At 44.6% G+C, this 26,629-nt stretch overlaps 1 long non-coding RNA gene across 6 annotated transcripts in view; it reads left to right on the plus strand.

The window, feature by feature from the left end:
* LOC120403018 overlaps positions 1-26,629 on the plus strand; it is a 94,016-nt gene that overhangs the window by 19,426 nt on the left and 47,961 nt on the right. For 2 of the 6 annotated variants that reach the window (XR_005597419.1, XR_005597422.1), the window contains one exon: positions 1,442-1,542. The exons of 2 other annotated variants lie outside the window; for them this stretch is intronic. This is a non-coding gene — a long non-coding RNA (uncharacterized LOC120403018). The remainder of the gene's footprint in view (positions 1-1,441; positions 1,543-26,629) is intronic. 2 more of the 6 variants (XR_005597418.1, XR_005597423.1) reach the window with 1 other exon arrangement.

A 26,629-nucleotide genomic window follows, 5' to 3' on the forward strand; every position in this document is an offset into this window, starting at 1 on the left:
ATTTCTCTTTTCTCTCTCTCTGGTCTAACGGGAAGCTAAAGATAAACAAGGCTGAGAAATGGCTCAATTGTCTGTAATGAAACAAATGCCTCAGTGGACACTTTCATTTTACAGCTATTACCCTTAGGACCCTCCTTATTCTCTGAACTAGCTTTTGCTGATGATTAAAGTCTTGACTGATGATTATTCTCTGGGTTGCTTTGGCAGGATTTATGACTTTGAAGTGGCCACCTTATTTGCTGCTAAGCTATTTCACTCCTCTTTTCCCACCCCACCACCTCCTCCAACCAAAAGGGGCAGGCTGAGCTGGAGCTTTATTGAAATTTGAATCATAGCAGCTTTGCCAGTGTAAATGTCCTGAGACCCAATTTAGTACTAAGGCAAGCTGGAAAAAACAGGTTTGCCATGTTTTAGATGATGATTATTCCTGGGGAAGGTTTAATGATGCCATTTGTGAAAGTCTTTTTCTGTTTTACATTGTTGTTGAAGTGAACAGGGGTTTGGACAAATTTACAATGGAACTTATATTTATTTTATGTGAACACAACAAGAAAGTAAAGATTTTTTTTTCAGTAGGCTTCTGGCTTTTCTTCTTAGTATTAATAAAGAGTGAAATTGAGCATGCTACTTAAGAGCATATAAAGTAACTTTAATGATTTGCGTTGCAATGCGCACCAAAGAAAGTTCTAAGATACTGATAGTGAGGATCTTCTTCTTTTTAAAATATTAGTGGGTTTAACCGAGTTATATAATTTCCCAAAGAATTCAGATGTGACCTCATATAAGCCAGAGTCAAAGGGAGGGGAAACTAAGTCAGTTTTAACTGTCCATGACCAAAATACCTGGTGGATGTGGGAAAACTGAGGCACAGATAAATGGAGATGTGATTCCAGCCCCCACTGGGAGAAGGGACAATTAAAAGTACTGTCAATGTTATACCTGCTGGAGTCCCAGATAAGTGTATCAACTGCTTGGGGAAGACAGGGAAAATGGAGATGGAAAATTTTCCATCTCAGTCTTAACTTCAGGTTGGTTAGTAAAGATGTAATTGAACCTGAGAGGGGTGAGGGAGCATGCAGCAGCCCAGCTCTCCTCAGCAGATGGAAAGGAGAAGGGGACTTAGCTCAGAGGGAAGTGGGGAGATTCTACTCCCCAAGGGTCAGAGACCTCTCAGCTGCCTAAAGCACACTGTTACGACCCATTCTGAAAGGGGTCAACCCTACTGTGGCTTCTCTTCCCAATTACAAGTACTAGGGTCATAACTGTGTGGGGGGGCGGGGGGGGGCATGATCTTCGCCTATTTACTCCTTCCCAGAGGGTAATGAGGAAGAAGATTTGCATTATGTAGATGGGGAAAACTATAATGATTTCAAGAAACTATATATTGGTCTAATCATTAGACTCTTACTGTATGAATGTATAATGTTTCAATCAATAACAGTAATGGCAGATGTTCCTTCTCAAAGAGGGTCTAAGAACTTTCCTGGGAGAAGAGTCTGTGTGCACCAACAAAAGCTTAAGAACGCATCAGTACACCACTGGGTGAGTATCCAAAGGGGAGCTCTGACACTAGGCATTGGGACTGGCTTGGCAAAGAGACAGGGTCTGGGAGATGAGTACAGAAATGGGGGAGAGGGAAGTGGGAGCCAGTAGGTAGACGGGAGGTGGAGATATGATGAACCAGGGAGGAGACTGGGACTGCCTGGACATGGAGACTGGGGCAAGGATCCCCACACCGGAGGTGGGAGGACAGACCCTGATATTGGATGATGTATCTGGGGAGAGTATTGGGACAGGGAAAATGAATGGGCGATGGAGGGGTACTGGAGGCCAGGGTGTAGGAGAATGACAGACTGGATGATCGCCCAGGAAGGAACGTACTGGGACTGGCTGGACAAGGAGACTGAGGACAAGAAGCTTGCAGGGTTATGGGGGACTGGATGTGGCTGGGGAAAGAGACTGATGCTGGAAGGGGATACTGGGATAAGGAGTTTGAAGGGGTGAGACTAGGACAATCTAAACAAGGAGTTGGGAACTGGAATTAAAAGCATGAAAAGTGAAGACTGGGACAAAGTCAGGGATGAGGAAGAAACAAACCTGGGACAAGGGCAAGTTTTAGAGGATGGGTTAGAAGGAGTCATACTCAGGGGGATTGGACATAAGAGTCTGTTTTCACTAGAGTCCACTGGAATGGAACCCAATCTTCCTGAGTGATACTATTCCTCTGCTATTGGCAAATTTGTCTGGTTCTGGTCCACGCAATCTACTATTGCTATCAATTTAGTTCAAGTGGTAGAGGTCTGTGTGGTGGATCTAAGGATTCCACCCTGCTGATGACCTTATGTGGGCATCTATATGATATCACATGATAGAATTTCTGATTGATTTATTTTTTCCTAAAATCCCTAGGTGTTTTTTTTTTAAGCGTAGTTTCCTACGGTAAAACAACCTTATTAGGGTTGCAAAGTCAAGCATTCAAAAGATAGGACATTGAGAATTAAAGTTTCCTATACAATTGTACAAAGAGAGAGAGTTGGGCACAATTTTCTTCTACTCAGCTACCTTCCACATCCCCCGCCATCTGACAAGTCTACAGGGGATCCTCTGTGTAGGTCAGAAGGTGGTAGTTAATCTCCATGTGCATCCAGTCCTTTTCATCCCCACTGTAACTGCCAGTGAAGATATGTTTTTTTTGACGTCTGGTGGCCAGAGCTGGTCAATAATTTTTTTAAAGAGACATCTGACATCAGAAAATGTCCATTTGTCAAATCAAACACTTAGAAAATGGTTGGTTTTGACAAATTTCCTGTGTGGGTGTTTTGTTTTGTTTTTGGGGGGGGGGGCGGGGGGAGGGAAGGAAGGCAAATGCCTTGTTCTGACACATTTTAAAAGGAAAAGGTTCTGTTTTGTGAAGATCAAAATGGGGTTTTGGTTTTGAAATTTAAGGTAATTAATATGTTGTGGTTTTTTTGTTAAAACTCATAGATTCTGTGGCCAGAATGGACCATTATGATCTTCTAGTCTGATTTCCTCCTGTATAGCACAGGTCATACAACTTCCCCCAAATAATTCCTGGAACATATATTTCAGAAAAACATCCAAACATTATAACAAAAAAAGACAAACAATTTTGTTTGACCCAATCCATAATTTTGGAGGGGATTTTTTGTTTGCAAAACTTTGATATTTTAACTTTTTGTTCTCATTTGGAATTGGAATATATTTTTTAAAAAAACCTGTTCCCTGCTCCGTTTCAGTGCTGTCATTTTCTGTGACCAGGATTACCTGTTTCACTAGCAAATGTTCTGATGTCCCCAGTTCATTTCCCTTAGACCACAGCAACTTATCAGATGAACAGTATTTCCTTTATGCTATTCACCTGGGCTAGGACTGCATGGTGAAAAGCTCTATCTTACCCTCATTCCCTTGAGGCATTCAGCCCACACCTCTTACAAGTCAGCAGAAGTGCTGCCTTTGATGGTCCTCGTTATTTGCTTTTGTCAAGCATTTAAATATGTATCAATTCCATTAGAGGAACTTAACTTGAAAAAGAACATCACTGCTGACTCTCCCACCTCTCCAAACCTATTAGTTTCTGTGATCCAGAGTGGATGATGAAAGCTCCAGATCAGTACCGTGCCCTGGCATGAAGGTCTGTGAGTGCCACTGATTAGCCTTGTTATGTGCTTACCTCTGGATATGATGTCCACAGTTAACATTTTTACCGTTAAGTGGCAGGGTTCAAGGACAGAGGCGCTGCAGTGAATGCAGGCTGTGAATTTCAATCCTGTGTTTACTCTGTGCCCTTGGAGAGATTACTTTTCAGCTATTGTCTGACACCCGCTGTGCACAGGGACATTCCTGAACGCAATGCCAGATTCTCATTCTCCCTTAGTTAACAACCCAACATACCTTCTCCCCCCCCCCCATTAAAAATAATTGCACAAAGATTTTCCTTTCTCTCTCCCACACACCTCACCAAGCATCCCTGAAAAAACTGGCTGAGATGCTGTTGCAGTATTGACAAGAAATGTATGAAGGACGACAAAACACACATGTGAAAGGTAGCTAATTGACTCCAGGACAGAGCACGGTCTCTCCAGGTGCAAGATGGGACAAAAAGGAGGTGAATTTGGTGGCACTATAGAAAGACCTTTTCATAGTACAAATGTACTAGCGTTTGTATTACAGATACAGCTAATAGCATTACATGCATCTTATGACAGAAGATTACTACAGCAGTGAGCCTCTAAAATATGGCTGTTACATTACCTGGAATTAATGGCTGGATTGTAAGTTAATGTCCCAGGGCAAAGCAGAGAGTCATTTGTGTTCTAACTAACCAGTCATTAACCATGGTCATGGCCATTTTTGGGAGAGGGTTATTGCTCTTATAACCATAACCAACATCATACAATAGCAATCCCTGCTACTTCATTTTGTCTGTTCATTTTTCTGGACTCTTGCTAACCAATGTGTCTGCTTTAGGAAATTGGTAATTTCTCACAAGATAATTATTTTCAATAGATTGATAAAAATAATACAAATTACAAATACAAATTATTTTGCTGTAGAAAATCATCCATTGTCTTGATGCGCACTGCAACTTGGGAGGAAGAATGTTGAGGTGGGGTCTGGCTGTCTCGGTGGCTTAATACTAATATACCTTCCTCTACATACCTCTAGAAACTTGATTTCAAATGAGTTTTGGTGGTGTGGAAAGGCACCACTGTTCTCTCACCAGCCTTAGTGTTTCTTCCCTCTGGTGGTGATGGGCCTGGGGTAATCCATCCCACTAAGCCAGGGTTTGCCTTCCCCCTTCGGGGCTCCCTTGATTGTGTCTTCAGGGTGGGCTTAAGATGCGGGTGTGGAGCTGCTGGTTCTAGGCCCAGGGTTCCTTTGCTTCGGCTTCTTGTCTGGACCAGGCTCTCTTCTCTCCCCCACCCACCCAATCTTGCTGCCTAGTGGACTCCCTGGTTGCTTCTGCTTGGGGGAGTGGGGCTGCTGGCCTGCTCCCCGGAGGTGAAGTAGGGGACCGTGCCCCTGCTGTTGCTGCTGCCACCACCTGGTTTCCAAACTGCCTACTTGTGCTGCTGCCTCTGCTGGTGGGAGAGCGTGCAGGAACCCTGCAGGACACTGAGTAACTTTCCAACTTTGCTCTTGCAGTGGGGGGTCATGACTGTTGCTGTGGGGAGAGCGGGGGTGTGGCATGGAGCCTGCCTTCTGGTCCATCTGTCTTCCCTACCCGCCCCCCCCCCTTACCATCTGCCTCCACTCCTTCCTTCAGGACTTAGCTGCTTGCCTTGCCCCTTTTCCACTACATGGGCCTGTTGCAGCAGCAAACATGGACTGCGTTTTTGTAAGTGCACGTGCCTCCTCTCTCCCCTGGAACTGGCCCTTACCTCTCCTGCTGCTTTTGGCTGCTGGGCTTTCCCATCCTCTGCCTTGCGCAGCAGTTTGCCCCCCTTTCCTCTTGTTGCCTGTTTCCCCCCCACACACCTTATTTGTTTTGCCCTGGCTCCCAGTAGCTTCAGTTTGTTTGCTTGCCCCACACTTTGCCCTTGGGAGTTCTGCTTGTTTGCCTGCCCCGCCCCAGCCCCTGAAGCTAGTCCTTTCAGTTTGCCTATGCTGCCCCCATCCCACTTGTGGCTCATCTGTTTCTCTCCTCCCCATCTGCACAGCCCCTGCATTGGTTAGCCTCCTTGCACCCATGTCCCCTGCCACATGTTTGTGTCCCTCACCCTTTTATGTTGAACCCTAGTATTCACCGCACTCCCCAATGACATTATAGTCCTTCCCCATCCCTTAGTGCAGCTAGAGGAGCCGGTAATCCCATCTTGTGTGGGTGGTTGTCTAATACCGACAGACCCAGTCACCGGCAGGCAGGATCGAACCTGGGATCTCTGGAGATTAGTGCATCATCCTCTATAGCGTGAGCTAAAAGCCAACTGGCTGTTAACCAAGGTTGTAGATCAGACTCATTTTAGCTCTCTCTCTGTGGTCTCATTGAGACTAGATGGGACAGAACACCTCACCCAGGAGGTGTGAGTTACAACTGCACTCCTCCTTCTTTGCTTTGATAGGTGCCATGGTGCCGCCACCCTGATCCGGCCCCTGATCCCAGTCCCATCCCTGTTCCTGATGCCGCTTCCATACTGCCACTTACTGTGCTGACACTGCCCCTGTAGTCATCTCGTTCCCCTTCCCTTTGGAGGACCCTTGGGGTGGCCTTCATGTTCCCCTATCCTGACCCCTTCACAGTTGTTGTCTTCCCTCTGCCACCCCCTCCTGAGATGGGATCTGAGATAGCCCGTGTGGTGATGGTACTATGGGCACCACGCTGAGGGTCCGCCCCTTGCCTGCTAGTCTCAGTAGGCCATGGGACTGTCATGGAGACTCCACTAGAGGACAGCCAGGGGCCAGTGACCCCATCCCCTGATAAGCTGCAAGATGAGCTGCGTATTTTTCTCAGGGATATCCATGAGTCCGGAATAAGGTGCAGCTCACTCTCCAGTGCTGGGGGGATTTCTGTCAAGTTCTCCAGGCCATGAGGGCCATTTGGGGGGAGGGTAAAGGGATCGGGAGGCAGGACACTTTGGCCTATCAGCAGGCCCGTGGCTTTCGAGACTCCCTGCTGACATTTGGGGTTGGTCATGGATTGCTGCGAGTTCCAACAGGGGCTGCAAGAGCCCCTGCCAATGAGGATTCTTCCCAGCCCTCACTATGGCACCAATCACCTTCACCCCATTAAACACCCAGGGCTGTAGGATGGGTCTCGGAAGGTGCCATGTGCTCTCCTTCCTTTGCGGGGTGTGGGATATTCTGTTGCCTTCCTGCAGGAGACCCATATGGATCCAGCCGCTGCAGCTAGCTGGTGGCTGGAGTGGGGGGACAGGGTATATGTTAGCCATCTTATAGCTAGTACGGCTGGAGTGGCTACCCTGTTCTTCTCCGACCTATAGCCCGAGGTGCTGGGGGTTGCCAAGGTCATGTTGGGCTGTCTGCTACACCTCCAGGTCTGTATGGAGGGGCTGGCAGTGAATTTTGTCAATGTCTATGCCACAACATTGGGCCTGGAGCAGATACGCTTTTTCCAGCAGGCATCCAACTTCCTCGGCTCCCTGGATTCTTGAGAGTGCCTGGTCCTGGATGGGAACTCGAACACCACACTCGATGAGCATGACTGCTTGGGGACCAAGCAGTGCCCAGCTGCCCTGGACGTCATCCAGGAGATTGCTGACCATCACTCCCTGGTGGATATCCGGGTGGTGGTCATGCCAGATGACGTGTCAGCGTTCACCTATGTCCGGGTGGAGGTACATCGGTCGCACCACTCCTGGTTGGACCGCTGTTATCTTTCATGGACCCTCTCCTCCAACATCTGGCTGGCTCTGTTCTCAGATCACCTTTTGGGGACTGTGATAGTCTCTCTCACCTTGGAGGGGTCAGGGACAGCCTATTGGCACTTTAATAACAGCTTGCTGGACCGGTGTTTTCAGGCGAGAGGTGTGTCAGGGGTGTCTGCTGTCAGGCCACCTATATGCTCTGGCGATCGAGCCCTTCCTTTGTTGGAGGTTGACGGGGTTGATGCTCTGAGAGAGCGGAGTTGCAGCTGGTCCTGTTGACGTACACCGATGACATGCTCCTCGCGGTCCAGGACCTGGTGCGGATGGAGGCCTGCCAGGCCATCTACTCAGCAGCCTCCTCTGCCTGGGTCAACTGGGTCAAGAGCTCTGGCCTGGTGGTTGGGAATGGGTGGCAGGCAAGCTCCCTCCCACTCACGCTTCAGGCAAATCAGTGGAATATGGGTCTGCTGCTCTATCTTGATGTTTACCCTTCTGCCATGCATCTATCTCCGTCGGAGAACTGGAAAGGTTTAAAGGATGGGGTGTCGGAGCGGTTGTGGAGGTGGATGGGACTACTCTGGTGCCGCTCCCTAGGGGGGAGAGCACTGGTGCTCCATCAGCTAGTTGTGTCCATGCTCTGGCATCGGCTCTACACTCTGGTCCTGGTCCTGGCCCTGGCCCTGGCCCCAGGTTTCCTGGCCAAGCTCAGAAGTTGGTCCTGGAGTTTTTTTGGCTGGGACTGCACTGGGTCTCTGCAGAGGTTCTCCATCTCCCCCTGGAGGAGGGAGAACAGGGCCTGAAGTGCCTGCACCCTCATGTCCATGTCTTCCGCCTCCAGGCCCTGCAGATGCTCCTTTGTGGTGCAGGTAGACCAGAGTGGAACATGTTGGCACACACCTTCCTGCTCCGCTTCTGAGGACTCTGATATGACTGGCAGCTCCTTTATCTTCATCCGAGAGGTCGTCTGCGAGACCTCTCCAGGCTGCCGATCTTCTGCCAGGACATCCTCTGGACCTGGTGGCTGGTTTTGGTGACCAGGTGTGACGTTATTCTGGGACCATATAGAACATGGTTGCAGCCAAGGTCCTGTAGTGGCACCAAATCTTATGTAAAGGGGGCCATATAAGGTGTCTAAGACCACGTTATGGGTTGCTGGTTATGATTATGCTGTCTAGATGTATGTATCATCATTTTGTAGTTGAAGTTATAAGTATTGACTGTATACTGTCTGTATTTCAAATTTGTGCTGTGTTTCTGGGAAACATCCCAGACAAGTTGGTGTTAGCTCTGCCTAGCCTGCTTGATGGCCCATTAAGGACCATCAGCTACACAACTGACTCATTGAGAGGAGGCAGATATGCCTTGTAACTCAGCAGGGTGTGCAGGAACTTGCCCATGTGACTGCAGACTCCATTTTGCTGTAATTTTCCACAGTAAGAACAAAGAGGTTCTTACACCTGGAAAAGCCTATATAAGGCTAATGCCTCATCTCCATCTTGTCTTCAATCCTGCTTCTTACCTCTAGAGGGACTTTGCTACAAACTGAAGCTCTGCACAAAGGACTGATGACCCATCCCAGTGGGGGATGTTCTCCAGAGACTTGATTTGAACCTGCAGTTTACTCCATCACTGCTACAAGCCTGAACTAGGAACTTTGCCATTACTGTATGTAATTGATTCCATTTAACCAATTCTAGCTCTCATCTCTATCTTTTCCCCTTTATGAATAAACCTTTAGATTTTTAGATTCTAAAGGATTGGCAACAGTGTGATTTGTGGGTAAGATCTGATGTGTATATTGACCTGGGTCTGGGGCTTGGTCCTTTGGGATCGAGAGAACTGTGTTTCTTTTTATTGGGGTGTTGGTTTTCATAACCATTCATCCCCAGGACGAGAAGGACTGGTGGTGATACTGGGAGACTGGAGAGTCTAAGGAAATTGCTTGTGTGACTTGTGGTTAGCCAGTGGGGTGAAACTGAAGTCCTCTTTGTCTGGCTGGTTTGTTTTGCCTTAGAGGTGGAAAAACCCCGGCCTTGGGCCGTGACTGCCCTGTTTAAGCAATTGGTCCTGAATTGGCACTCTCAGTTGAGTCCCGCCAGAACAGCATTGTCACACCAGGTCTGTGGCGGACACCTCACGGAGCCCCTACTACACAATCCCCAATTTTGTGTGCAAGTGGCAGAGTTCCCCTTGGTGTGCCAGAGGTTGGTCGTAGCAGAAGTCACCAGAATCAGAGACCTCCTGGACTATGACTGGGGAGACTGGGTGGATCTCCTGATGCTTGCTCAGCACATGGGGATTTCCATCCTTTTGTACTCCTTGGCATGTACTTCAGGAGGTGAGGGCAGCCCGCCCTGCACCCCGGACCCTCCAAACATTTTCATCAGGCCTCTTCCCTTGTGAGTCTTCCCAGCCATCCAACCCATACACCATGAACCGGCTGCACAACTTGCAGCCAGTTCACTTCTGGACTGTGCCAAAGAAACATCTGTAATGCTCATGCTCCATGCCCTTCATTTCCTCACCCTTGTGTGCCACCCTGATACGAAGTGGCAGGACCTATTACCACCTCTTGAGGGTGAGGAACCCCACTGGGCCAGCCTATACTCCACTTTGGTCCCACAACCCACCGGGGATATCAGTTGGTGACTCTTCCTTGGAGCCGTGAGCACGGGCCCGTACTTGGTTCGGTTCTTCCCCATCCCTGACTCCTGTCCCTTCTGCAGCGTGAGGGAGACCCTGGTGCACATATACCTGGAGTGCACCAGGTTGAAGCCCCCTATTCCAGCTCCTCCTAGACATCCTTTTATGTTTCTGGCTTCACTTTTCCCCTCACCTTTTTATATACGCACACTCTATCCATGGCCCCACAAAAGTCATGGGACCTCCCCTTCGACCTCCTCCTAGCGTGGCCATCTATAAGACCAGGAAGAGGAGGTTGGCTGAGGGTGTTTCCTATGACCATGGGACCTATTTCTGATCCTTCCTCCATTCACGCATCCGGGCAGAGTTCCTCTGAGTAGCGTCTGCTGACAACCTTGACCCCTTTGAGGAGCAGTGGGCGCTGTCCAGGATTCTCTGCTCTGTGTCACATTCCAGTTCCTTATTTTTGGCCCTTTTACCCTCACACCTGCCCTTGTTGTTTTTTCCATTGTCCCCCGTAACTACTTGAATTCCTGGGCCTTGTGAATCCTTCCTAAAGGCTGGGGGTGGGCCCTTTAGCAGTGGGTGGGCTTGCCCACTTCCTGGAACCCAATATGAGGACTAACCTCTTGCAGCCATCTGGCTTGACTTTATCATGGTGGCTATATCTCAATATATCTTTGTTCACTTTTGTTTTAAAGACCATGCAATTATAGCATAATTCACAGCTTCTGTTCTAGAGAGGTTCAGGACTAGAATATCAGAGGTTCTGCAAGTTAGGATTGAGATACATTGGCAGAGATGTGTTTGCGGAGTACTTGACTAGAATAGCAGAAGTGTTACATGTCTGCACTGAGATCCTTTGAAGAGGTGTGTAGAAGGTCCAGAATTGGAATAGCAAGGCTTCTGCAGGCCAGAACTGAGGATTCGGTAGAGCTGTGTGTGTTTATAAGTGGGTGCTGTAAGCACTAACAAAGATGATTAAATCTTATCTAGTATTTGCCTCCATTACCTGTCAAAGATTTTATTTCTTTAATATACTCATACACGACAAGCAACTAGTGAGACATATCCACTGAGGTAAATGTCGTCTATGGTAAAGGTAAAGCCCTGTCTTGCTATGAAGGCAGCCTCTCAAACAGGGGCACTGCCTTTGCTCCCTTTCTCCCTGCGCTAGCCTGCTCTCAAGAGAGGACTATAATTAACCACAGGTGTCAGTGGGGAAAGCATGCACTTAGTCAGTGAGCACTATATATTTTGCCTAATGTGTTGAGCCCTTGAAAACCTTCTTGAGAATATTTTCTATGTATGAGGAGCTACACCATCTTTCCTTAAGGAAGATGTGTTACTTGGCTCAGTTTTTGGAGGCCCTTCCAAACTTCAGCCATGCTTTGCAATTAACCCTTAAGGAGCACAGTCTCTCAGTCATGCCCACTACTTGCTGCTCAATGTGTCTGTCTTCTGGAATTTTATGAGCTCTCATTCACGGGAGATGTTACTTCACTGAGGCTTCCTCTATTATACCCTTCAAGAATTTCTGGACTTTTTGTGTCCCTCCCACCCCACCTCTTAGCTATTGATTAGCAGGGCCGACCGGGGGGCGGGGGGGGGGGAAGAGGGGCAATTTGCCCTCAGCACTGCAGGAGACCCCATGAGAGTTTTTTGGGGCCCCTGGAGTGGGGTCATTCACTCACTCTGGGGGCCCCGGAAAACTCTCGCAGGGCCTGGGCCCCTAGAGCTTCTTCTGCTCTGGGTCGTCATTGTCAATTCATCAACAGGGGGTCCTTCCACCCCGGGACCCGCCGCCGAAGTGCCCCGAAGACTCTGGGCGGCCCTGTTGCTTAGCCAAGCTACACATTTAACTTTCCATCTATTCCATGATCTTATGCAGTTGGGAAATATTCCTATTGATTGATCTGTTTGTTGCATCAACTTTCTGAACCTTGAGGGACATTTATGCGAATCCCTGATGCTAGTGAACAGGTTGTTTTGTATTTCTGCCACTGCCCTGCACTGGTTGGAATTGGAACAGATGAATTGTGTCTCAGGTTCTGTACTAGTACAGGAGATTCTCTCCCCCCCCCCCGCAAGTAATGAAGTCATATGCTTTTTGGAACAAGAGAATCTGAAGGGGCCTCGCTCACCATGGAGTTCCAAGCAGCCATTAGAGACAGCAAAGTGACAATTACAGAATCCTGTGTGGTAAAAGTTTTTTTTGCTATAATTTTTGGCAAAAAAATTATAGGTGGTAAACACTGGATTAAGTTAATCATTTCTACCGGTTCTAGTTTAACGGCTCTCCAATTTTCTTAGAGTGATATGATCTCTGTAGCCAATGTGTGTTTGTTGGTCTGCCTATATCTAAGTATTTAGATGGTCCTCATCACTGTAATTTTAGAGCAACTCACATAACAAATTTATCATCACAATACACCATGCATGTATTTATATACATTAATGCACAGATGGCATTTCCCTTACAGATGTTTGCTTTTATTGTCCAAAATGTCCTAAATGTTAAACTTAATGACCACATTACTGAGAGATTGCTGCACTGCCTCACTAATGCAGGGAGAGATCTGAGATGGTCTGCAAGAAAAAATCCCATTATACTTTAAAAATGGTCATTAGAATGGATTAGGTGTTATAACATTTGCTGCTCACATTTATGGTTGTGATCACAGAGATGGATTTAAGTTGTATGGTTTCCTGTTCTTGTGGAATGTAAAATCAGAATTTGAACGGTCTGCAAAACTGGATTGTAAAGTTTACAGCTCTGTGACCCATTTAATGTGATGATTTGGATATTCTGACTTCCTTGCATGGTTTAGTAGGTCCAGTAGAAGACTGGCATTCTCTCCCCATTGACAACATCCATCACCTGTAAAGAAAAGGGAACATGTAGTCAACCAGTGCAGATGCAAAATATTTAAGTATTAGTTTTATGTTTATAGTGTTTTTTTAAAATAAAATAAAATAAAAAAGCTAGATTCCTCCCAGTACAAGTAAGACATGGTCTCTGTCTTGAGGTCTATTATAAAAGAGTGGATTGAGGAGGTTGCATGCATCTGACATTTCTATTAACACGTTGTATAGTATGTGATACAAACTGATATAACTCTGGTGATTATATAGATCACCAAATTGGCTAGCACATTTAGTGACATTTCTGTAGCACTTTTCATTCAGATATCTCAAAGGGCCTGATTCATTCCTGATTCATTAATGGGAACTGCAAGTGCTCAACAACTTTTGAAAATAGGCCCTACATAACTATACAAACAAGAATCACTTCCCCTCTGATAATCTCCATCCACTCTAGCCTCTCTTCACACAAGCACTCACACCTAGAGCCAAACTGTGCACACATTTGCCCTAATGTAAATCTGGAATAACTGAGTTGAAGTCAGTATGAGTCTGGTTTTACACTACGTAAATAAACTCTAATTTGGCTTCTGCTGAGTGTGCTTGTGTGGAGAGTTCAGGGATGGAGTAGGTGGCATTTTCCTGCTAAACAAAAGGGAGGGAATATATGCAGTAAGCCTAATATATGCAGTGATAACAGAGAGATACTCTGATTGCACAGAGTGGTTTGAAGTTACCACCAGAGAACTGCCAATCAGCATGAGCAGTGAAAAGCACATGAGTAGAGCCCTACCAAATTCACAGTCCATTTTGGTCAATTTCATGGTCACAGGATTTTAAAAATCATAAATTTCATGATTTCAGCTATTTACAATTAAAATTGTGTAATTTCAGATTTAGAGGTCCTGACCCAAAAAAGAATTTTGGGGGTGTTGCGTTACTGCTACCCTTACTCCTGCGCTGCTGCTGGCGGCAGCACTGCCTTCAGAGCTGGGCAGCTGGAGAGAGGTGGCTGCTGGTCAGGAGCCCAGCTCTGCTGCCAGCAGTAGTGCAGAAGTAAGGATGATATTGTGTGACATTTCCATCTTTACTTCTGTGCTGCCCTCAGAGCTGGGCACCTGGCCAACAACTGCTGCTCTCTGGTACCCCAGCCCTGAAGGATGTGCTGAAGTAAGGGTGGCAATACTGTGGTCCCCCCAAAACAATCTTACTACACCCCTTCAACTCCCTTTTGGGCCAAGACCCCCCATTTGAGAGATGCTGGTCTTCCCTGTGAAATCTGTATAATATAGAGTAAAAGTACACCAAAGACCAGATTTCATGGTCCATGACAGGTTTTTTCATGGGCATGAATTTGGTAGGGCCCTACACATGAGTGTTGGTGTGGTGCTTTGTAGTTGCAGGTTTGGCAGCATTATCTGAACTGTCTGTGAAGCCCTATTGGCAATGAGATCCTCAGCCAGGATTTCAAATTTGCTCCTCTGCTAACATTTCAAAAATGCTTATTTTATAGTGGAATTTTATGACAGCAGGACTAATACTGTAATTATAAAGAGAGATCTCCCTCTCTCTCCTTAGTATCACAAGTCACTCAATTCTCAAGTCATTAAAACAATTTCTACTATTGGCATGAGACTATATACAAAACGCTGTCTCATCACAGCCTCTTACTCTTCACTGGCTGAAAGAAGCTCTCAAGTAACCAATAGATTTGTTTGCAATAAGCCTGGCAGGACCTAATTTGTTATCTCTTCAGGAGTGGCCTAGAGTACTAGCGGAGTGGAGCATGCACCCTTCAGCAGTTCACAAGCCTAGCCTGACCGTGAAAGCCAAACTGAGCTCAGGAGATGACACCTTGGCTGGTTGCTAGAGTGCAAGGAAACACTCAAGTGAAAGAAAACATCTGGCACTACCCCCCCGCCGCCCCCAGGATTATATGGGAATAACTTTTCAAATAGCCAGTAGGCAACACCCTCATCTTTCTCTCAGGTGCAGATGTGTGTGTGGGGGGAAATAAACATGATGAAAGATAGTGATAACTGCATGAAAACCAGGAAGCTGCTCTCTGATACTAAATTGGTTGGAGTGCTGTGGTAAGGAAGAAGCAGGCCGTGCTTGCTGCACAGTGCTGTCTCTATTAGCTTTTAGACAGGCAGGCTGCTCATTAGCTTTGCCAAGAGCAGCATGTTGGCTTAGCCCCCTGAGTTTTGTTTTGAGCATTTTCTTAGAAGGAACCTTAAAATAGGCGAGTTTCCCATTGTTTTGCATTTATTCCAGAGGTCTCTTATGAACTTTCTGGGGCCTGAAGTGCTGTAAAGGGACTTGTTATTGTATTTACAGGTGGAGATGAGCCACAGATTTCTGTATCTGGATTGGGGATTTGAGTTCATATACATTTTATTGTGTTCCTGGTCAGTTTTAACACGTTAATCAGCAAGTTATTTGGTTCCCCTGAGTGTGGCATTGGGGGTGTGTGTGTGTGTACACATTCCTAAGTACAAATAAGTGATTTATTTTGGTCAGTTTACTGTCAATTAAACCACGTTTTGGGTCAACTTGAAAACACAACTTTTCATTTTTTTTTCGAGAATTGAAAAGTTTAAAATAAAAACAATTTTGGGGAGAACTAACTGTTCTGTTTGACCAGACACTATAGGTATGACTACACAGCAAAGAAAACCCTGCAGCTGGCCCACGCCAGCAGACTTGGGCTCGAGCTGTGGAGCTGTTTCATTGCAGTGTAGGCTTCCGGACTTGGCCTGGTGCTTGGGGTCTAGGACCCTCCCACCTCACAGGAACATCAAACCAGGTGAAATCAATTCATGAAACATTGTGACTAGGTGAGAAGGGGTTTTCACACAGATTTGTTTTTAGTGAGGTGTCTGAGATTAGTTTAATTAGCATGTTTCAACATGGACTTCGGCCTCACTAAGTTTCCACTGCTCTTAAGTCTTGTGCTGACCTCTTAGCTAGAGACTGCGCATCAGCTGCACCTATAATAGACAGCATTTAGGTCAGAGCATAAGATCAAGTGATCATTTATATTCAGCATACTGGATGCAACTCGCTAGTGTGTTAGCTCCCAAATGAGATCTGGGCATTGTTTGCTTGCTTGTTTGTGTTTTGTTTTTGTGTTTTTATTTTGTTTTGTGTATTTCCTCTAAATTATAAAGTGCATGCAAAGCAGCCTTCTGTCGAGGAAGCCTGAATATACAGTTTAAATAAAATATTGCCCCAAACAGTCATAAATAACTTTGCTTTTAATGCATAATTAACACTGAGTAGTAGCTACTAACACAGTTGAATAATAATGCCACATTTTAAGGCTATTTTTTGCCTACGTCAGCCACACAGTCAAGCAGTTAAAATATGTCCAAATCTTGCAAATCTGGCACAGTAACTTTGAGTTACAAATTCCCAGTGAGCTCTTTAAAAATCTAATTAGTAACAACCATTAGTGTTGGCTTATTCCTCTGCATTAGACAGTAAATAAGCAGCATGTGTTTGCAAAGTAAACTCCTCTTAATGTGTTCAGAATACTAACCACAGTGGTTCCTGCCTCTCCCCCCCCCCCCCCGACTCCCCAGTCCCTCTGGTTTATCTGCTGGACTGAACAGTTCAGTGGGTTGGAATTACACACACACACACAATCCCTTTCAGTACACATGCGCACACACAGTTCCTTCTCTTGCTACCTTTCATTTTGATTTCTGCTCCCACCAGCAGCCCTTTTCTGTGTGCACACATGGGGAAGTGTTTTCGCTCACAGAACTGCTGCATGGCAGCACTTCGGTCTTTTACCATATTTGTACAGTGGCCAACATAATGGTGTCCTGATCCTGATTGGCACCTATAGGTGTTACCCAAATGCCAATAATAACACTGCATGCTGGAAGTTAGCTTATTATTTTCAGGCAGTCAGGGACAGGGGAGAGATGCTTCATACCTACTCCCCTCTCTGTTTTCTTGGTCAGAGGATATCAAAGCACATCTACATTTATAATGGCTTCCATGTACTATACTTATGTTATAGAACACAGTCTGGCAACTTCCTGTCTGGCTCTTTGGCTCAATCATTGGCCTCTGCCTCAGTGCTTTATTTAACACTCATCCACATTCAGCGGGTAATGTTGCACCCTATGAGCATGTATGTTGCGATAACTCATGAACTAGTGGCCCTCCAACTATGCTGCTTTGAACATTGTCACTTAGGCACATGTACATAATTCAGCAGGGGAAAAAAGAAAGAGAAAACATTTTTCTGTATCAAAAAATATGTAGGGTAGAAATGCACCCCAAACATGCTACATCATGTATTTGTAGCAGTTCTATGTACATGTTTGCTTCCAATGAGAGAATCTTGTATTGTAATAGGTAGCATTTGATAACTGATGATGGAATTGCAGTGACAGTGGTTGCGGCCTACATTCATCCGAAGGTAGAAGGTATTCCAGTAAGGCTTGTTCCTTCCAGTCTGGGCTGGTTAGGTATCCTTAACAGAGTAGACGGATGCTGGCTCTCTTTGCCTAACACTTTTTGAGGGGATTTTCTGTGGAGGTATTATGCTCCAAACACTGCCAACTCAGGACACTCTCTTGAGAGGATTTTCTGTATTGTGGAATTCAAGATGGTGAACAAACAGGCCCAATATTTCTGCTTCTGACCCTATACAAATAATTTGAAACTCTGAAAGTGAGTTCTCATGTGATGACAGCATATTAGATTATACTGACTTTGTGCCAGAGTATGTTGAGAGCTGCTCTGAGAAGGAAGACCATGTTTCCCTTGATTGTTCATCAGGTTCATCTTTGGACAATGGGGAGCTTGTATTTAGCCCTGGAGATATGTAGATAAGACAGCTCCTTCATTAGTATTAACTTGCTTAAGATCTACGGAATAAAAATTTTACCTATGTTGGAACAATGTAATGAAACAAGTCAGATATAGCCAGTGAGATACATTCACATCACAGCAGACAGAAATTTTAATCAGTGTTCGGGGTTCCTAGATCACTCTCACCCTGGTTTCCATTGTTCCAAAGAAAGCATTATTACTGACTTGCCAATCGATGATACATCACAATGAGGGTGTAGAAGGAGACAAAAAGAAACCTCAGATAATTCTCCTCTACAATGACACTAAAAATGGACGATGTTACAAGAATTAACTCCTGCAGATGCAAAATAAATAGGTGGCCAATATTTCTTTTCTTCAACATGCTTGATGTTGCTGGCATTGCAAGTTTAATTACAGCAACAATCCTGGTTGGCACCACGCCCTGCCAAGACAAAGAAGGTGCTTATTCCCCCTCAGTCTATATGCAGACAAAAAGAGATTAATCCTAGATGCCCATCATCTGACCATGCCCTTCAAAGTAGCATTCTTGTCACTGGGTTCCTATTGAAAACCGCATTGGGTAGTCAAAGTAGTAGAGCTCTTTCTCCAAAACAGGTGATTTAGAGTGCACATGGGCAACTGCTGTAGCTCTTGGAAATGGCAGATCAACTTCCTTCCTCAAGGTTCAGTTCTTTCACCAATACTGTTCAATGTGTGCATCAACAATCTCTTGCACAACTTTATCTATTCTGATGACATCTGCTGCAGCTACCAAGCTCAGTCCTTCTCAGCAATTGACAAGCTCTTGAATGGCGATATGAAGCTCATGGCAGACTATTGTAGTCAATGGGGCCTGCAGTTGAGCTTTTCCAAAACATTTCTGGTGTGTTTCATCTCCATAATGCAGGTGCAAACTACGAGTTAAACGTTTTCCTCAACAGCCAACGCCTGCAGCATGATCCAAACCCAGTTTACTTTCTATCTTCCTTTGGGAACTCACAATGAGATCATACATGCAGCTCAGACAAGCATATATACTACATGATAGATTACCTACAGTTGTATGGTGTGGACAGGTATTTGATTCTTTTTAAACAGAAAACAGCAACAAAACCCCTCTCTTGGGAGATCTTGATGCCTCTGTCAGAAAGAAGAAAAGATCAGTTGGAGGAGTTGTTTGTGAACATTGAATTGCCATGCCCAGTTTCTAATCTGAATCAAGCAGTAACTTGTACAAAATCTTATCTGATTCCTCCGTACAAATGCCATCTAGTCTCTAAGGTAGGCATGACATCACTGGCAGAGAACATGCTGGGTGAGAGAGAGCCTGTAAAGCTATTTTATATTGTTAATGTACTGAATTCCCTATTACCCTGGTTACATGGGGAATTCAGCACGTATATCTAGAGCTCTTTAATTTACAATAAAATTGCTTCACAGGTCACCTTTAAAGAGCTCAGCTGGCAGTTGCTATGGAGCACACACACACTTCTCCCTAATAGGGGCCATACTGACTATATTATAGATGGCACATTTTCCACACTCTTCTGTAGACAATGCTTAGAACTCCTGTGAACGTTACAGAGGCACCTTGCAGAATTTGCTACTTTAAAGTATGTCTACACTGAAATTAAACACCCACAGCTGGCCTGTCAGCTTATTTGGGCTGTAGGGCTGTAACATTTGCAGTGAAGATGTTTCACCACTAGCATATATGGTTGTCCCTCAGGGACCTTACACCTGAAAAAAATTGTTGCTGTTCCATTCCCCCATGCCTCCTCCCGTTCTCCTCCCTGTCCTGACCACCCAACCTTCCCCCTCCTTGCCTTTATTATGGGGTTCCTGGAACACCTGGCATAAGAGGAGGCACAACTGCCTCCTCTACTCCAGATTTATGCCAGTGGAGAACTTTGTTGTGCTGGGGGAATGCTCTACTGGCCTCTCCAGCCATTTTAAGGTCCCTTTGCAGTGCCAAGTTGCCTTAGCAGACTGCAAAATCTGGCTTGTGCTGCTACTACCATCGGTGCTAGTGAAATACTTTTTCACAACACCAGAGAAAAGACTGTCTAGAGATTGCATTGTTTTAGGGGAAACGAGCCTTACACTTTGCTCTTTTCAGATGTGTAATTTGGCACAGATGTGTAAGTAGATCAGTAATTATTGTAAAGCTGTGAGCCTTGTGGTCTTTACATGCAAAAAAACAGAAAGTTGCCTTGAGGCATAGAGATGCTGTGTTTCAGTGGGATCTGATTACTTTGCACAGCAGAAGAAGGGAGTTAATCGGAAACCAGCCAGTTGCCAAAATGGGAAATAATAATTCTGCTATCTGAAGATTTAAAAAGTCCTTTATAAATGTAAATGAATTAAGCCTCTGAACACCCTGTGATATAGAAAGGAAAAAACTAAGATATGATTAACTGAAGTGGGCAATAGATCCTATACCCGCTATCTCCCAGTCTTATGCCTTCACAGCTAGACCATCCTTCCTGCAAAGGGAAATTATTTGAAGTGCTCTAGATCTGTTGAACCTGCACTACATGTTAGAAGATGTGGTGGCTGGTTGGTTACGTGAGAGCTCAAAACATCTTCCCCGCTATTGCTCTGCTTATAGAACCTTTGAACAATCCCTAAATTAGATTTGTCATGGGTGAAATTCAAAATGCGTGCATAGAGGCTAACACAAGGGCTATACACTACTTAGTGCTCACTGGATGAATACAAATACACAGCAAAGGGTAGTTATCTTGGGAAACCAATAAATGATGACAAAAATGGTACTGCACTGCTAGAATGTATTAACATTTTACAGTCATTCTCAATATTTTTTGTTTGCAGAGTACTTTGAGAAATCCTATTGTTGGCCCCCTAAGTCTCAGTCCTTGACAGTCCTCGCAATTTTTTTCTATCATTTTGATTGTCCTATGGACCAAGGGTTCTTGCATCATAGTTTGGGACCCAATATATTATTCATAAGGATTCATAAGCAGCGAAGATCCCAACAATTACTTTTTTATATATAGAGGAAGGATTGCTGGTGGAAAAGACATTGGGTGCCATCTCCTGCAGATGTTACTATTGGCTTCACCTGTTTTGATTGTACCAGAGAGAAGCAGCTCAGGGAACAGAGAGGAAAGCCTGAGGCAAATAAAACTTATTGTAGCTAAAACTATGACACCCTTTTGAAATGATCTCCTCCTCCTCCTCCTCCTGCCTCAACAATATCTACATGAGATTTGATTTTTGGGGCTTTCTATTATAATAGGAGATCTTAGATTTTGAAATAGTCAAAGTCCCCTGTCTTACCTAGAACTGGGCAAACTATTCATATTTATTTTTTTAGTTAGAGAATTTAGCCCCCCTCCCCAAATTAACTGTGAATAGACTCTCTGATTTTATATATTACTAATCCACACTATTTAAAATGCTTCAACAAAGACTTTTACAGACTTATTTAAACTTCTGGGAAGTTCAAGCTATTTATTCTGAAGATGTCTTCAAGTGGTTGCTGTTTGAGCCACCTAAATGACATGGTGATGTTTCTACTTCCTAATTATATGACTGACATGTTATAAAGAGGAGGGAAAGCAACGATCTTACAAGGTGGTGGTATGCAAATGGTCCCACAAATGTTTATTAATGTGAATATTTGTGAGACATTTTTCCTCTCCTCATGCATATTTTTGGGGAAAAAATAGTGCACAAATGTTAACTGACAATGAATAAAAGGGTTGTAAATATCATTGAAGTGACTCCAGTAGTATTTTGCAGGGATTTTTTTCTTCTTTTTTGCACTGACCCAGCTCTACTTTTCACCAAGAAAGACTAATTGTTTGAGTTCCACTTTTTAGATAACAATCCATCCCATCTTTGTTTATTTTATAAACTTTTTTATTTTATTTTATCTAACACAAACTCTGACAGATATGTCTCTCCCATCCACATTTTCTAATGAAGGCGGTGTTTTAGGGACAAGACTGAGGTTTGTAGTGAAATGAGAGTTTTCAAGGGCTTAAGATGAACTTCAACTGTAATCATAAACTATCATCACAAATTATGCCTCTCATAAACAGATAGTTAAGGGTTAATGTCTCTCTTACCTGTAAAGGGTTAAGAAGCTCAGTAAACCTGGCTGACACCTGACTAGAGGACCAATAAGGGGACAAGATACTTTCAAATCTTGGTGGAGGGAAGTCTTTTGTTTGTGCTCTTTGTCTGGGGGTTGTTCGCTCTTGGGACTAAGAGGGACCAGACATCAATCCAGGATCTCCAAATCTTTCTGAATCAGTCTCTCATGTTTCAAACTTGTAAGTAATAGCCAGGCAAGGCGTGTTCGTCTTATTTTTGTTTTCTCAACTTGTAAATGTTCGTTTTTGCTGAGAGGATTTTACCTCTGTTTGCTGTAACTTTGAACCTAAGGCTAGAGGGGGTTCCTCTGGGCTATATGAATCTGATTACCCTGTAAAGTATTTTCCATCCTGATTTTACAGAGATAATTTTTACCTTTCTTTCTTTAATTAAAAGCTTTCTTTTTAAGAACCTGATTGATTTTTTCCTTGTGTTAAGATCCAAGGGGATTGGATCTGGACTCACCAGGAATTGGTGAGGGAAGGGAGGGGGATGGTTAAATTCTCTTTGTGTTAAGATCCAAGGGGTTGGATCGGTGTTCATCAGGAACTTGGTGAAAAAGCCTCCCAAGGCTGCCCAGGGAGGGGAAGGTTGTGGGGGGACAGAAAGTGATCCAGACACTGAAATTTCTGGATGGTGGCAGTGTTGCCAGATCTAAGCTAGTAATTAAGCTTAGAAGTGTCCAGGCAGGTCCCCACATCTGTACCCTAAAGTTCAGAGTGGGGGAGGAACCTTGACAATGCCAGAGATGTGTCCCCCCTCTGGCCTATGGCCATAGCTCTTATAGGCCATTTGCTGTAAGGGATGATTATTTTGTCAAGTCATCTGAACTTGAAGCAAGACACTATGTGCCTGTATAATATCTATCCTACATCACCGAAGGCCTGGAGTTAAGCAAAAGGAAATGCAAAGTGAAATATCTTGTTGACTTCAAAAACAACTAACAACCAATTTAAGACACTTGACTTCAGAACATAACATTATGTAGAGTTAATGTTGACTGGATGTTAATTGTCAGAATTAATCCTGTGCCATATAACCAATGACCATATCAGTAGTGGTTGACAGGACCAGTTACACCTATGCCCCTTTCTGGTTTCTGAGTGCACTCATTGAGATGCCTTATGTCTTTACCAGTCCTGGGGTGCAGTTCCACACTTAGCTCAAGCCCCGGGCTACCGCACTCTGTGTCTCAACCATGCCTACCCAGCAGGGCCGCCCAGAGGGTGGGCAAGTGGGGCAATTTGCCCCGGGCTCCACTCTCTGGGGGATGGTGAGGAGACAAGGAGCAGGATGGGTTGGGGATTCTGAGGGGGACAGGCAGTCGGAGGGCAGGAAGTGGGTGGGGGCCAGATAGGGGGCAGGGCCAGGCTGTTTGGGGAGGCACAGCCTTCCCTACCCTAAAGCTCATTCCGCAGTTTGAGGCTTGCAGAAGAGCCAAGCTGTTAGCTTTTCCATTACGGCTACCATCCCTTTCACTTCTCAAATGCCAAATTATAGTCTATATTTAATTTCAGTGCCATAGGGAGATTCATGTCAGAGGAGGGTAGCTTCATTTAAAATTAGCCACTGAGGAAGGGATCACATGAGAAGAGCAATATCCTTCCCAACCCTACCAAGGGAGGACCCACCCCCCATTACCTGAGGCTCCAGAGCGGTTAATTCAGTGGTTCTCAAACTTTTGTACTGGTGACCCCTTTCACATAGCAAACCTCTGAGTGTGACCCCCCCCTTATAAATTAAAAACACTTTTTTATATATTTAACACTGTTATAAATGCTGGAAGCAAAGCGGGGTTTGAAGGGGAGGCTGACAGCTCCCGACCCCCAGTTTTAGAACCCCTGGGTTCATTTAATTTTAGCACCCTGTGTCCATTCACATGCATGTGCTATTTTGAGCATTTCAGTTTTCACAACATAGGCTCATCCCATATTCTGTAACAAGATCAAATGCTCAGTTCATGGAGTATGTACATAAGCCATACTAAAGACAAACCCACAGTAACTGTCTCCAGTTTGTAAGGGACCCCATGGAGCCAGTCTCTAGGAAGCAGATAAATGCATGGAGGTTAAGTCCATTAATGGCTATTAGCCAGGATGGGTAAGGAATGATGCCCCTACCCTCTGTTTGTCAGAGGGTGGAGATGGATGGTAGGAGAGAGATCACTTGATCATTACCTGTTAGGTTTACTCCCTCTGGGGCACTTGGCATTGGCCCAGGGGTGGCTCTAGCTTTCTTGCCACCCCAAGCACGGCAGTCAGGCTGCCTGCAGCGGCGTGCCTGCAGGAGATCCACTGGTTCCGCAGATTCGGCGTACCTGACACCGAATCCACGGGACCGGCGGACCTCCCACAGGCAAGCTGCTGAAGGAAGCCTGACTGCTGCCCTCGCAGGAACTGGCAGGCCGCCCCCTGTGGCTTGCTACTCCAGGCACATGCCTGGTGCGCTGATGCCTGGAGCCACCGCTGCATTGGCCATTGTCGGTAGACAGGATACTGGGCTGGATGGACCTTTGGTTTGACCTAGTATGGCTATTCTTATGTTCTAACCTAAATGAACCCAAAGTTATGGAGACAGATATGAGTCAAGGAAGCCAGCAGAGTATCAGAAACCTGGAAAAATCTCTGACTGGATGGGCTCAGGCATTTGGTCACAAGCTGAGGTGGTTCAAAAGTTTTGGATTTTTTTTTAAGCAGAATTTTTTTATTGTTTCTTTAAACAATCAAACACAGCAAGCAGCAAATATTTGGACACACACTTTTGAAACCCCAAACCATATTCAGGTTTTGGCAGACTAATTTCAGCTTTTCAATTAAAAAAAACCCACAACAAATTTTGAAGGAAAGCAGACATTGTCTGTGATTTTTTTCTGCTTTTTAAAACCCCCTAGTTTTCGATCCAGAAAAAGTTTTGACAGAAAATATTTGTCCAACCCTTTTAATGAGCTTTAGTGCCTTTTAGCACTAGCTGATGCTGAGAACCAGTGATACCTTGTAAAGAAGTTTTCTCAAAACTGGGTTTGTGCCAAGATGCAGAAGGTTTATTTTTCCCGTGAGAGGGGGAGAGCAAATGGGGCAATTTGCACTGGGCCAGTCAGGGGCCCCCACGAGAATATAGTATTGTATAGTATTGCAATTTTTTTTATGGAAGGGGCCCCGAAATTGCTTTGCCCCAGGCCCCCTGAATCCTCTGGGCGGTCCTGCTACCCAGCAGGACTGACTGAGTTCTGCCACCTGTGTCTCTTCCCCTCAGAAGTGCAACCACTGATATACAGTGATCAGAGAGCCTTCCTAAAAACCAAAATATTGTTTGTTTTAACAGCAGAAACAAACATTTATAGAAAAAAAGGATTTTTAAACAGTCTACGGTCATGTCTATCTTACTTAAAGGCTTACTAGCCCTGATGATAAGCTAGGCAGGCCTAACTTCTTCACACATCCCACCAAGTGCCTGTCTCAGTCTTGTTCCCCAAAACTAGTCTCCTGAAAAAATACACCTCTCCCATGAGAGAGTCCCTTTTTAAACTGCTGTTGGCCTTTTTCCTTTCGTAGCGTCGCTTAGCAACCCTCAAATGTTTGCAGAAACATGGCCTTATCTTGAGCTGTTCTGTTTCTTTCCTGCTTATTTTTCCGTATAGCCTGCTATTTAACTAAACTGATACATATTCATACATTAAACCTTGAATAACCAGGTCAACATATGGTATTCATAAATTACTACAAAGCACCTCCAACTCTGTCACACACATTATAGTATATATGTGCAGAGATAAGACTGAAAGTGACAGTCAATGGGCTGTTGAGTATAAAATAGTGTGAAACGTCCATTGAACTCCCCAATACTGACATGACTGACTTATTTTGATTTGGGGATAGGAAGGGGGTTATGGATTCTTAGAAAAGCTGTGAGGTGTGTATTTCAGTATTTAGATGGGTATATTTAAGGGTATAGAGATAATTGTGCATGTATTGCACGTGTGCATGCTCATAGCACTACTTTTTGCCAGACTGAATCAGAAGTATTCAATTGTGTTTCATGTGTCCGATGCTGGTAATAGCTAGTGGATATATTCCTTTATCTCCTGAAATGGCAGAGGCCTGTGCTGTTGAAGCAGAGGATCTGAGTTCTATTTTTGCTGTTGGAGCTGCATTTCAAAATAGCTGTGGTGTGCAGCGTAACAACAGTATTTTGGTCACAAGTAGAGGTGGTCATGGATTTTCTATCAAAATGCTCTTTTGATGACTTTTCACCAGGAAAAAATTAAATGAACTACTTTATTTTGGGTCAGGGTGACCCAAATTGAAACATTTTGGTTTGTCAAACCTTTTTTAATAGGATTTAAAATTCAACATTGATTACATATTTGGAGATAATCACTGCAGTTTTTGATCCATTTACTTGACATTTAAAAGTCAGATGAGATTCTTATTTGTATTTCTCTTTTGAATGTTTTGTCAGTATTACAAGTTCTATTTGGTTGCTACCATGACTTGCTGTGTATAAAGATCCAAACCCTTTGCCAAAATGAGTGATAGTTTTCTGATTTGTGTTAGGGCGTCAGTTCTGCAGAAATAATGGGCTATTGTGATGGCTAACAATGGCTAATCGTGAACTGTTTGTCAAATTGAGTGTAGCTCCAGAATGAAACTAAGCCAGGGAGGAAGCATTATGTTGTGGTTAAAAGACCAGGTCTTGACATAATAGTTTCATAGATTTTTGAAGCCAGAAGGGACCAGTAGATCATTTAGTCTGACCTCCATGAAAAGTCATCTAGTTACTGCTGTGCTGAGCCCAATAACTTGTGTATGACTAAA

This window comes from Mauremys reevesii, linkage group 4 (assembly GCF_016161935.1).
Source record: "Mauremys reevesii isolate NIE-2019 linkage group 4, ASM1616193v1, whole genome shotgun sequence".
In the NCBI taxonomy this organism is placed as follows: Eukaryota; Metazoa; Chordata; order Testudines; family Geoemydidae; genus Mauremys; species Mauremys reevesii.